Raw genomic sequence first — 13,556 nt, forward strand, 5'->3', positions numbered from 1 at the left:
TATCATGCTCCCCCTTTCTTTGGCTGTCTGGCAACCCTATTATAAAGGAGCATCAGCTTGGGAGTGCAGGGTATGCACTCTTTACCCTTCAACTGTACCCCAGATGTGCTGACTGGGGAGCCCCTCTGCCCACTGAACAAACTCTGCACACTCGGGCTGACTCAGCCAGGCTTCTCCTCGGTGCTCCCCTTACCTGCCAAGGTCGCCGAGAGGGCGCTCAAGGAGTCGGCCTTGTGCTGCACCCCTCCCCGGCTATCAACCTTGGCCCAGCCTCCATCCCTGCAGAGCCTCCTCCCGGGCCTCCCTGTCTCCCCATTCCCATCCTCCTTTCACTCAGAAGCCAGAGGGAATTTCCACCCTGCAGCCTGATCACGCCCTTCTATACTGTTCCTCCTTTTTGACAAACTCCTCACAGGAGCTCCAAAGGCCCTGGGGGTCTGCCCCTTGCCCTCTTCTCCAGCCCATCACCCACCACTCCTTCCTCATCCTCCTAGCAGCTGCCACACTCAACTCCTTTCAGTTCCTCGAACAGGTTCTTTCTCACTGCCAGACCTCGGCACAAGCTGTTCTCTTTTCCCGAACACTGTCCCTCAGTGCTTTCATTTGTGGAAAGATGAGAGCCCAACCCTGAGATCTCCGCTTTGCACCCTCCCCTGACCTCCTGGAGTCTGGACTAGGAAGCTGGCCCTGCCCTCCAGCATCTAGGGTGGGGTCTTCTCTCGCCTCCACGGCCCCTGCCCTCTCCCCTTAGCAGTAGTTATTTCTCTGTCTCCTGGTCTGTCTCAGCTTCCAGATTGAGAGCAGTTGGGGGACAGGTACTATGCCTCATTCACTCTTTCATTTATTATATGTCCATCACGTAATTGTGAGGCACAATCCAGACACTGTGCAGGTTGCTGACGGTGGCATATAATAAGCCATTTAACAAATGAATAGGATATCATTAGTGGGAACTCATGCGATTAGAAAAATAAAGGAGGGAGAGGGGATACAGAGGCCGGGGGCTCGGGTTTTAGCAGAGGGGGTTGGAGAATGAATCCAGAGGTGCTGGGGTGGGTAGGAGAGAGTCAGAGAGCTGGCCTGATTGGCTGGTTGCCTGGGGAGCCCCAAGGCCAGAGTCCTCTAGAGGTTTTGCCACATGGTGACAGTGATCTTTGGATCTAGGGATGGGGAAGATGGGAACTTGTATCTGTTGTGACGAAAAACTCTAAAGGGGGGCTGGTGAGGTGGTCCCAGGTTGGGAAGCCCTCGGCTCTTGGCAGGAGCAGAAGTAAACTCAAGGCAGAGGAAAGCTTCCCTCAGGTGGGCCAGGAGGACCCCTGCAGAGTAAGACTAGCTGATGAGCTTAAATACAAAACTTACCAAGTCACAAGAAGACAAGTTACCATGAGTGACAGCAGAGACAGGAAGCACCACACGAGTCCTCCAGGGTCAGAATACAGAGTGGCCACGTATGACATGTTTAAAAAATAGTTACACAGAGGAGGTTAAGCATCCGACTTCGGCTCAGGTCACCATCTCACAGTTTATGAGTTTGAACCCCACGTCGGGCTCTGTGCTGACAACTCGGAGCCTGGAGTCTGCTTCGGATTCTGTGTCTCCTTCTCTCTCCGCCCCTCCCCTGCTCATGCTCTGTCTCTCTCTCTCTCAAAAACAAATAAACATTAAAAAAAAAAAAGAAAAGATGAACATATAAACAAAGAAGGGTGAAGAGAGAGAGATTTGGGGGAAGAACATATGGAAATTCCAGGAGTGAAAGACATAATTTCAAAATCAAAAATTTAATCAATGGTAAACAGTTGAGTAGAGAACTTGTGGACCAGAAGTTGCACATAATGAACGCAGGAGGTGGATAATATGAATGAGAGATTAAGAGATACAGAGAATTGAATGAGAAGATCTTATATACTGGAGCCCCACAAGTAGAAGAAAAAGGGAATGGAGGAAAAGCAGCATTTGAAGACATTAATGTCTGTAAATTTTCTAGAAGCAGTGAAAAACAGATCCACAGAACCAGGAAGCTCAAAGTATGTCAAGCGTAATAAACAAAAAATGTAAGGGTTACAGACATTTTATTGGAACCACAGAATGCCAGACGCAGAGAGATGTTGAACGCAGTGGGAGAGAAAGGACAAATCATCTCCAAAGGGATGACAGAACGTGAGCTGACTTCTCAACAACCACAATAGAAGTGAAAACGCTGGAGAAGATGGCAGAAGAGCATGGCAGTTGGTTTTTGTCTGTTTGTTTGTTTGTTTGTTTTTTTGCATCTTGCGTCCATGAAATATAGTCAGACCAAGACTAAACCATCCCGCACACCTAGAAAACTGATCTGAGGACTAACATAACAATCTGCACAACCTGAACCACAGAACTCAGCAGGTACACAGTGCGGAGAGGTGAACTGGGGGAGAGAGAAGCTGTGGAGGGCAGGGAGCTGTTTTTGCCTGTGGAGAGAGGACGGAGACAGGGGAGGAGAATACGGGAAAGGCACCCCTCCCCAAAAGCAGCTGGAGAGAAAGTGGAAAAGTGGAAACAGCTGCAGGGACTGAACTAAAAAGAGAGAAGGGAGAAAGGAGAGGGCTTCAATTCCACTAAGACTCTGTAACAGGGGGAGCACAGAGTCGGAAACTCCGCAGCTGATACCTGGCGGTGCTCTGGTGGGAAGGGCGAGTCCCCAGGAGCAGAGTGAAGTCTGGGCGGTCCTCTGGCCACATGGGGAGTGGTGGTTCCCCTGCTGGCAGGACATCGGGTAGAGGCTGTGTGGCCCCCGCCCCCACAGGCAAAGGTGTCAGCGACCCCGGAGAACAACCACATTTGCTGGTGCTGGAACAAGGTCGTTGGGGGCGAAGCCTGGTGCCAGATGCGTGTTGTGATTTGCCACAACCCCTGAAATGCTGCTGCCACGCAATCACGTGGACTTTTTCTGGGGCGGGCTGGCACCCGGCCGCAGTCTGGGCATCAGCGGCAGCAGCACAGTCCCTCCAACGTTCCTGGGTGCAGCCAGCACCCGGCCGTTGCTCGGTGAGACCCTCCCGCGGAGGAATGGAGCAGGCCAAACGCAGTCCCTCAGAAGTAAGGGGTCGGGAAACACAGACTCATCTGAGGTAAAACTCAGGAGGGAGGTGTTGCCTGGCAGCCTGATGGCTCACGGACAGTGAAAAACTGGGGAGTGGACGAAAGCTGAAGACAGAGGACGGGTGAGCAATTGCTGATCGGGGAGACCAGAGTTCTGATACTAGAGACTGGGTAGCTGGGTGACGCCATTTTCACTGCTCCCGCGCATGCGCATACGCACCTACGAGCGCCACAATCCTTCCCAATAAGCTAAGCAGCGCCATCTAGTGGAGACCGGAGCCATTACACTAAGCCGGGCCCAACTGGGACAACCTCACTCTCAGGAATACAAGTCTCTCCAACCTGCTGAGTTTACAGACCGTAAAGTGCTTCATAGTTCGACTTCTAGGGGAAAACGATGTAATATCAATCGTATTTTGGTCTGTTTCCTTGTCCATCTATTCAATTTTCTTTTTTCTTTTCTCTTTTTCGTTTCTTTTCTTTTCCTTGAATACAGAAAGAGAAAAAATTTACCTTTATTTTCAATTTTTATTAAAAATATTTTTCTTTATTTTTTCTACTATATTTTTTTACTTTTTTCGTAAATTTCTCAAATTCTATTTTACTTCCATCATTTCATTTTATTCTATTGCAGTATGTTCATTTTTTTCAAATTTTCAAATATTTTCCTTTTTCTTCTTTTTCTTTCTTCCCCTTTTTCTCTAATCTATCAAGCTCCTTTCAACAACCAGAGCAAAGCACACATAGGATCTAGCATCATTTATTTGATTTTGTGTGTGTGTGTGTTTTTAATTTTTTAACTTTATGTTTTTTACCTTATTACTTCCTTTTCTCCCTTCAAAATGACAAAACAAAGGAATTCACCCCAAAAGAAAGAGCATGAATAAATGACAGCCAGGGATTTAATCAACACAGATACAAGCAAGATGTCTGAACCAGAATTCAGAAGCACGATAGTAAGAATACTAGCTGGAGTCAAAAACAGATTAGAATCCCTCTCTGTGGAGATAAAAGAAGTAAAAGCTAGCCAGGATGAAATTAAAAAATGCTATAACTGAGCTGCAATCTTGAATGGATGCCATGGCAGCAAGGATGGGTGAGGCAGAACAGAGAATCAGCGATCTAGAGGACGAACTTATGGAGAATAATGAAGCAGATAAAAAGAGGGAGACTAAGGCAAAAGGGCACGATTTAAAAATTAGAGAAATCAGTGACTCATTAAAAAGGAACAATATCAGAATCATAGGTGTCCCAGAAGTTGAAGAGAGAGAAAAAGGGGTGAAAGTGTTATGTGAGCAAATCATAGCTGAAAACTTTCCTAACCTGGGGAAAGACACATACATCAAAATCCAGAAAGCACATTCATCTAATGTTGCATCCCATTAGATTCAACAAAAACTGACTATCAACAAGGCATATCATAGTCAAATTCACAAAATACTCAGGCAAGGAAAAAATCTTGAAAGCAGCAAGGGAAAAAAGTCCTTAAACTACAAGGGAAGACAAACCAGGTTTGCAGCAGACCTATCCACAGAAACTTGGCAGGCCAGGACAGAGTGCCAGGATATATTTAATGTGCTGAATAAGAAAAATATGCAGCCAAGAATTCTTTACCTAGCAAGGTTGTCATTCAAAACAGAAGGAGAGATTAAAAGTTTCCCAGACGAAAAAAAAAAAAAAAAAAGGAGTTTGTGACCACTAAACCAGCCCTGCAAGAAATTTTAAGGGGGACTCTCTGAGGGGAGAAAAGATGGACAAAAAAAAAAAGACTAAAAACAACAAACATTAGAAAGGACCAGAGAACACCACCAGAAACTCCAACTCTACAAGCAACATAATGGCAATAAACTCCTATCTTTCAGCACTCACTCTAAACGTCAATGGACTAAATGCTCCAATCAAAAGACATAGGATAATAGAACTGACAAGAAAACAAGATCCATCTATACGCCGTTTACAAGAGACCCACTTTAGACCTAAAGACACCTTAAGATTGAAAGTAAGGGGATGGAGAACCATCTGCCATGCTAATGGTCAAACAAAAGAAAGCCGGAGTAGCCATATTTATATCAGACAATCTAGACTTTTAAAATAAAGACTGTAACAAGAGATGAAGAAGGGCATTATATCATACTTGAGGGGTCTATCCACCAAGAAGACCTAACAATTGTAAACATTTATGCTCCAAATGTGGAATAACCCAAATATATAAATCAATTAATCACAAACATAAAGAAACTCACTGATAATAATACCATAATAGTAGTGGACCTCAACATCCCACTTACAACAGTGGACAGATCATCTAATCAGAAAAATCAACAAGGAAACAATGGCTTTGAATGACAACTGGACCAGATGGACTTAACAGATATATTCAAAACATTTCATCCTAAAGCAGCAGAATATACATTCTTCTCCAGTGCACATGAAGTGTTCTCCAGAATAGATCACATACTGGGACACAAATAAGCCCTCAACAAGTACAAAAAGATTGAGATCATACCATGCATATTTTCAGACCACAATGCTGTGAAACTCAAAATCAACCACAAGAAAAAATTTGGAAAGATAACAAATACTTGGAGACTAAAGACCATCCCACTAAAGAATGAATGGACTAACCAAGAAATTAAAGAGGAAACTAAAAAGTACATGGAAGCCAATGAAAATGATAACACCACAGCCCAAAAACCTCTGGGACGCAGCAAAGGCGGTCATAAGAGGGAAGTATATAGCAATCCAGGCCTTCCTAAAGAAGGAAGAAAGGTCTCAGATACACAACCTAACCTTACACTTTAAAGAACTGGAAAAAGAACAGCAAATAAAACCTCAAACCAGCAGAAGACAGGAAATGATAAAGATTAGAGCAGAAATCAATGCTATCGAAACAAAACAAAACAAAACAAAACAACAAAAAAGAAACAAACAAACCAGATCAATGTAGACCAGATCAATGAAACCAGAAGCTGGTTCTTTGAAAGAATTAACAAAATTGATAAACCACTAGCCAGTTTCATCAAAAAGAAAAAGGAAAGCCCCAAATAAATAAAATCAAGAATGAAAGAGGAGAGATCACAACCACCACAGCAGAAATAAAAATAATAATACGAGAATATTATGAACAATTAAACACCAATAAAATGGGAAATCTGGAAGAAATGGACAAATTCCTGGAAACATATAAGCCACCAAAACTGAAACAGGAAGAAATAGAAAATTTGAACAGACCCATCACCAGTAAAGAAATCGAATTAGTAATCAAAAATCTCCCAAAAAACAAGATTCCAGGGCCAGATGGCTTTCCAGGGGAATTCTACCAACCATTTAAGGAAGAGTTAACACCTATTCTCTTGAAGCTGTTCCAAAAAATAGATATGGAAGGAAAACTTTCAAACTCTTTCTATGAAGCCAGCGTTACCTTGATTCCAAAACCAAAGACCTTACTAAAAAAAGGAGAACTATAGACCAATTTCCCTGATGAACATGGATGCAAAAATCCTCAACAAGATATTAGCCAACTGGATCCAACAATACATTAAAAAAATTATTCACTACGACCAAGTGGAATTTATACCTGGGATGCAGGGCTGGTTCAATATCCACAAAACAATCAATGTGATCAATCACATTGATAAAAGAAAGGACAAGAACCACATGATCCTCTCAATAGATACAGAGAAAGCATTTGACAAAATACAGCATCCTTTCTTGATAAAAACACTTAAGAAAGTAGGGATAGAAGGATCATACCTCGAGATCGATCATAAAAGCCATATGTGAAAGACCCAATGCTAATATCATCCTCAATGGGGAAAAACTGATGGCTTTCCCCCTATGGTCAGGAACAAGACAGGGATGTCCACTCTCAAAACTGTTATTCAACACAGTATTGGAAGTCTTGGGCTCAGCAATCAGACAACACAAAGAAATAAAAGGCATCCAAATCAGCCAGGAGGAGGTCAAACTTTCACTCTTGGCAGATGACAAGATACTTTATATGGAAAACCCAAAAGATTCCACCAAAAACCCACTAAAACTGATTCACGAATTCAGCAAAGTTGCAGGATATAAAATCAATGCACAGAAATCGGTTGCATTCCTACACACCAATAATGAAGCAACAGACAGAGAAATCAAGGAATCGATCCCATTGGGGGGCAGAGTAAGACCAAGGCTAAAGTGCTCTAAAGACCTTGCACTTGGGAGGAATGGGGAGGGGGGGTCATCAATATATTGTTTAACATTAGGTATTGTTAATTAAATGTGCATGGTAAAACTTCAAGGTAATGACTAAAAAAATAAAACTGGAATGTATACATTTCATTCCAATAGAGAGGTAAAGGTAGGAAAACAAACACATTGAAAGCTTTTTAAAAGGCTAAGGAAGGAGAAAACAGAAAGTAGGGATACCTGGCTGGCTCAGTCAGTACAGTATGCGACTCTTGGTTTCAGGGTCATGAGTTCAAGCCCCACATTGGACTAGGGGCCTCTTCAAACCAATAAACAAACAACAACAACAGCAAAAAGAGCAGGACTAATAGAAAAGGATAAACAGCTCAAGACAAAAATGCACAAAATGTGAACTGGCATTTCACGAATGATGAACCAGCTACGGTCAGAAAACACAGTGAGAGGCTTACACTCTCTGGTGACCAGGGATCTGGAAATGAAGACCACAATGAGACATCACTTTCTCCCCATTTGACTGGTAAAGAGTCTGATGTCTGGTGCTATTAAATGTTGTCGAGGATGTGGGTCAACAGAAACCGAAAATTGCTGGTAGGAGAGCAAATTGGTTCAGGCACCATAGAAAGACAGTGGGACATTTCTTTGTGAAGATGGACCCTGGCACACCTGTGTCCTAGGAATCCCGCCCCCCCCCCCACCCCCGGATTCGAAGAAGAAGCCTCGCAGGTGCACCTAGAGATACATGCAGCTTGAGGATGTTCATGACAGCACTGCTTACAATTGCAGAAATGCTGGAATAATGTGGATGAGTCTAAGACATGTGATACTGAGTAAAAAACTCAAGTCTCAGGGACTAGATAGAGTCTGATGCTCTTTTTATAAAGTGTAAAACCAACAAAATAATATCCATGTGTGTATCCATACTAAGAGTAGTAGATGAAACCCACAAAATTCAGGAAGCCTCTGGGGTGCAGAGGTGAGGAGGGAGAAGAGAAGAGGGGGGCTCTGGAATTTGGATTTTATTTGAAGGTAACACAGGACGGGACTTGTTTCCAGGGAGAAGGCTGATGTGATTGTACTGTGTTTTTAATTTTTTTTTTAACATTTATTCATTTCTGAGAGATGGAGAGAGACTGAGCGTGAGTGGGGGAGAGGCAAAGAGAGGGGGAGACAGAGAATCTGAAGCAGGCTCCAGGCTCTGAGCTGTCAGAGCAGAGCCCGACACGGGGCTTGAACCCACAAACTGTGAGATCATGACCTGAGCTAAAGTCGGATGCTTAACAGACTGAGCCACCCAGGTGCCCCAAAGTTGTTTTTTTTTTTTTAACACAGGAAGGCAAGTGTAGAGGCAGGGAATTGTCACACCTGTAAATATTCAGGCTTTCCCTTTTCTGAGCCCCATTTTCTCCCTCATAATGGTGAGAGGAAACCTTTACTATGTGTACCAGATGCCCACTATGTGTAATAGCTCATTTAATTTCCCTAACAAGCCAGTGAGGTATGTGGTTATTATCATACTTGTTACACCCATGAGGAAACTAAGCACAGAAAGGTTAAGTGACTCGCCCAAGGGCACACAGCTACTCAGTGCTGAAGCTGAGATCCAAACCAGCCTGTGCTGAACAATGAGGGGATGGAAGTGACCCAACCAGGTGACAAGTCCTGCTGTGGCGGAGGCCGTATGTGTGTGTTCATGCTGTGGTCCCACCCTGGATACTCAGAAAGTCAACCACAATTATTGTCACAGCAGGGTTTGTCAGAGGGGCAGGGAGCAAGGATGGGGGAATCCCAGACAACCTGGGTTCAAATCCTGGCTCTGCCACTCACTCACTCACTCACTCAAACACAGCCCTTGGCCTCTCTGAGACTTAGCTTTCTCACCTGTAAAATGGAGATTGCTCAAGTTGTTACTTCTAGGGGTGAGGCGAGGGATCAGAGAGAAAAAGCTGTGAGTGGCCTGGTCTTAAGTGCTTAAATGTGGGCTGTTACTGGTCACCTGTCCACAGATGTCCTTGGCACTCTCTCCAGGCACTCTCTAACAGGGCTGGGCAGATGGCAGGCCCTCCACAGTGTAAGTGAACGCCTGGTCCATCACTGGACACATAGATTCTGCGGGCTGTGTCTAAGAACAATTTGATGGGAGCCTCAGCCTAGGAGCCAGGAGGTCAGGGTCTGGGGTGAGGGCGAAGGTGGGTTCCCCAGCTGGCAGGGCACGGCCAGGGTGGCCGAGCCAGGCTCTTGGGTGGTCATTCCTTTTTTTGTTTGTTTGTTTTTAATGTTTACTGTTTTACTTTTGTGGCTCTTCACATCTTTTTTTGTTTGTTTTTATTTATTTTTGTGAGAGAAAGAGAGGGGGGAGGGGCAGAGGGAACCGGGGACAGAAAATCCGAAGTGGGCTCTGCAGGGACAGCAGCGAGCCCAATGCGGGGCTCAAACTTACCAACCGTGAGATCATGACCTGAGCTGAAGCTGGACACTTAACCAACTGAGTCATCCAGTCTCCGGGGTATCTGGGGTGGTCATTCTTATGGCAACCACCAGGGGTCACAGTTGGCCTTGTCTGCCTTTCTCCCTGGTCCCAGCTCCCTCAGGTGGCCTGCAGAGGGCAGCAGCGGCAGCCACCTTCCTGCTAGCTGCAGGGTGGGGCATCGGCAAAAAGGGTGCATTTGGGGCGCCTGGGTGGCTCAGTCGGTTAGGCGGCCGACTTCGGCTCGGGTCATGATCTCGCAGTCCGTGAGTTCGAGCCCCGCGTCGGGCTCTGTGCTGACAGCTCAGAGCCTGGAGCCTGTTTCAGATTCTGTGTCTCCCTCTCTCTGACCCTCCCCCATTCATGCTCTGTCTCTCTCTGTCTCAAAAATAAATAAACGTTAAAAAAAATTAAAAAAAAAAAAAAGGTGCATTTGAAGCCCTGACCTACTTGGCTTCCATACCTCCGTTAAAGAAGAAAATTGGTAAGTCTGCCCATCCAGCTGTGGGTCTGTCTACCCGTCTCTGATCCACCAATCCTTTGTCCCTTTGTCTTCACCCGTCTGTTTGTTCATCCATCTTTCTGTCTGTCTATCCATCCATTTTTTTCCCTTCATTTTCCATTTGTTCATCTATCCATTCATCTGCCCCCTCATCCAGCCATCCACCGGACCATCTAGCCATCCACCTGTCTTTCATTCATCCGTCTGTCCACCTGTCCATCCTAACGTCTGTGCATCTGTCTATTATCATGCTTTTATTCACCCATGTGCCCCTTCATCCATCCATCCATCCATCCATCCATCCATCCAACATCTGTCCATCTACCCACTGTATATCCCACATGCACCGAGACCTTCTACAGAGCCAGACCTTGCTCAGTCCTGGGTTTCCCCATGAAGGAGGGAGGTACAGTTCCTGCTTCCGGCACCCCCCCTGGCAAGCTCACCATCTGGTGGGACAGAAGACAAACCAGGCAGTGATAAAATAGCATGATGTATGTGGACAGACTTGGGGGCTTGGCAAAAATGTCACATTTCATTATTATTAATTTTTAATTCACATTAGACCCTAATACCCCCTTCCCCTGCATGGGCGGGACATTCAGTTTGTCATTTGTGGAGAAGGCCCTTGAGTTCAATGAAAATCTGGGAGGCTTATGTTGCTCCTAAAAGAAAATGGGGGAAAGACCTTCACCCCTCACCATCACTGCTGGAGCCCTTGTTTTGGAGCCCATGGAATCTCTTCTATCGGCTCTCTCCCTGCCCCTCCCCAGGCTTTCTGGCCCAGGGAAAGCTTTGTGGACGGAAGCTGACAGGCTGCATCTCAGAGGCACCCCAGACCTTCCTTCCAGCTGTCCCCAACAGTGGGAGCCTCTGGTCTCTGGCAAGTCCTGGCTTCGTTCCCTCATACCAGGTGCCTGGGTTGCAGGAACACCAGCCTCCCCATGGCCCAGAGCCTGGAGCCTGTGGGCTTGGCTGCTTCCTTAGGCAGGGTGTTGGGGCAGGGTGGGGGTGTATTCCAGCAGGGAGGGAGGCTTCTTGTGAAAGGGGGCTTCTAGCTGAGACCTCAGTCTTGAATAGGGTGAGACCGGAGGAGGGGAAGAGGTGTTTTGGACAAAGGCTTGAGGTTGGGGGGCGGTGAAAAGGAGAGGAAGAGAGAGAGAGAGTGAGAGGGAGAGAAGCAAGCGGGTTTAGTGGGCAGGGTGGCAGTGAGAGAGGCAGGAGGGAAACCAGAGGAAGGAGAAGGGGCTCGGTCACGGAGCTTGGGCAGCAGGGAGATATTGAAGGCCTTTGACCAGGAGAGTTCTTGATCAAGTGGTGTTTCAAAAAGGTCACTTCAAAAGGGCGGAGACAGGTTGGAGGGACAGCCAGGGAGGAGCAGCTGTCTCCGGTTACCCTTGGGTGGACCCGAGATGATGCTGGGCCTCCCTACCCCCAGTGGTGCTGATACAGGTACAGAGAGGGGGTGAGGCTCTGAGAGGAGTTGCAAGGAGGACCCGCAGGGTAGAAGGCCTGACTGGATGTCGTTTAGGGTTGGGAGGCATCAGAGCTGATACCTGGGGGTCCTGGGTGGTTGGAGTGGCCTGTCTGTAACTGCGGTGGGGCGCACAGGATGGGAGAGCAGGTGGTGTGTGAGGCAGTTTTACTGATTTAATCATTTTTAAACATTACAAAGCACCGTGAATGTAGAGATATACACACAATTTAACAAAAAATGATAAAAGCCTATCCCCATGTAACCACCGCCCCCAGAAACCCCCAGCCCCCTTTCTCCATTACACACCTCCCTGAGAGAGACATCCTGACACTTAAAAGAATCGCTTCCTCACTTGTATTGATAGTTTTACCACCTGTATCTGCATGTCTAAACAATAGTTTGGGTTTTGCCTGTTTGGCAAGTTTATCTAAACAAAAGCCCACAGTCCTTCAACTCACACTGTATTTGTAGGATTCATCCGTGCTGTTGTGTGTAGTTTGCGTAGATACAGTTTGCGCATGCGTAGATACTGCGCATGCACGCGTTGGTAGATACAGTTTGCGCATGCGTAGATAGTTTGCGCATGCTCATTGCTGCAAGTCAGGAACCCAGTAGCGTCTTGCTGGGTGCGTTGCTTGCGATTTCCCGCTATTGTAAGGATGCGGGAGCCTTCTCCTATGTAGGTGGTGGCACACGTACGCACGTTTTCCTCCAAGCTATGCATCTAGAAGCGGAATTTCTGGAATACAGGTCACATGTATCTTCAGCCCTACTGCGTGATACCGGTGTTCTGAAGTGGTTGAACAAATTTCCCATCCAGCCTGGATGCGCGTTCCCATTGCTCCCAATGCCACACTTGGCATAGCTAATTTCTGGCCATCTGCTGGGCATAGAGGGATGTCTCACTGGTATTACAAGTTGTGTTTCTAAGGCAATTAATGAGATAGGGCACCTCTTCATGCATTTATGGGCCAGTTGGATTTCCTTTTTTTTTTTTTTTTTAAGTGTTTATTCGAATCTTTTGGCTGCTTTCTACTGGGTTGTCTGTCTTCGTAATGGATGCCTCTGGTGCCAGTGTCCTTCTGACTTCGGCCACTCTGTGGTGAACAAACCTCCCGCTGTCAGAAGGCCAGCCTTCCCACTTCTACCTCAGGGTCTTCTCCAGCATTGTGGAAAAGACTGGAATGGCAGGATGATAGCTGGAGAGGTAGTTCGGTCTCCCGACCTTCTCGCAAACAAGTCTGGTGCTCCCTAGGGGTTGTGGAGCCCCCACGGCCTTCAGTAGAGACCTGATGATGCCCTTATATTGGGGTGTCTGCTTACCCCGTCTTGCTCATTCCAACCTTCACTCCTACCTCTGGTGTCATCTTCTAGATACACTGTTGCACCCAAGCCCTTGTCTCAGGTTTACTTCTCATCTTTTTCTTCTTGGTCAGTAGGAGATATTTATATATTCCGGACACAACTTCTTTGTCAGTTTTTTTTTTTTAATTAATTTATTTATTTTGAGGGAGTGAAAGAGAGTCCAAGTGGGGGAGGGCAGAGAGAGAAGGAGAGAGAGAATCCCAAGCAGGCTCTGTGTTGTCAATGCTGAGCCTGATGCAGGGCTCGAACCCACAAACCGTGAGATCATGCCCTGAGCTGAAATCAAGAGTCGGATGCTCGACCTACTTGAGCCACCCGGGCACCCGTCCTTTGTCAGTTATATTATTGCAAATGTGTTCTCCCAGTCTGTGATTTGTCTTTTCACTTTTCCCCCTTGTAGTCTTTGGATGAACCGAAATTCTTTAGTTTAATATAATGAATTACACTTTTCCTTTATGGTTAGTGCTTTTTGTGTT

The sequence above is a fragment of the Leopardus geoffroyi genome, chromosome E2 (genome assembly GCF_018350155.1).
Source record: "Leopardus geoffroyi isolate Oge1 chromosome E2, O.geoffroyi_Oge1_pat1.0, whole genome shotgun sequence".
Classification (NCBI taxonomy): domain Eukaryota; kingdom Metazoa; phylum Chordata; class Mammalia; order Carnivora; family Felidae; genus Leopardus; species Leopardus geoffroyi.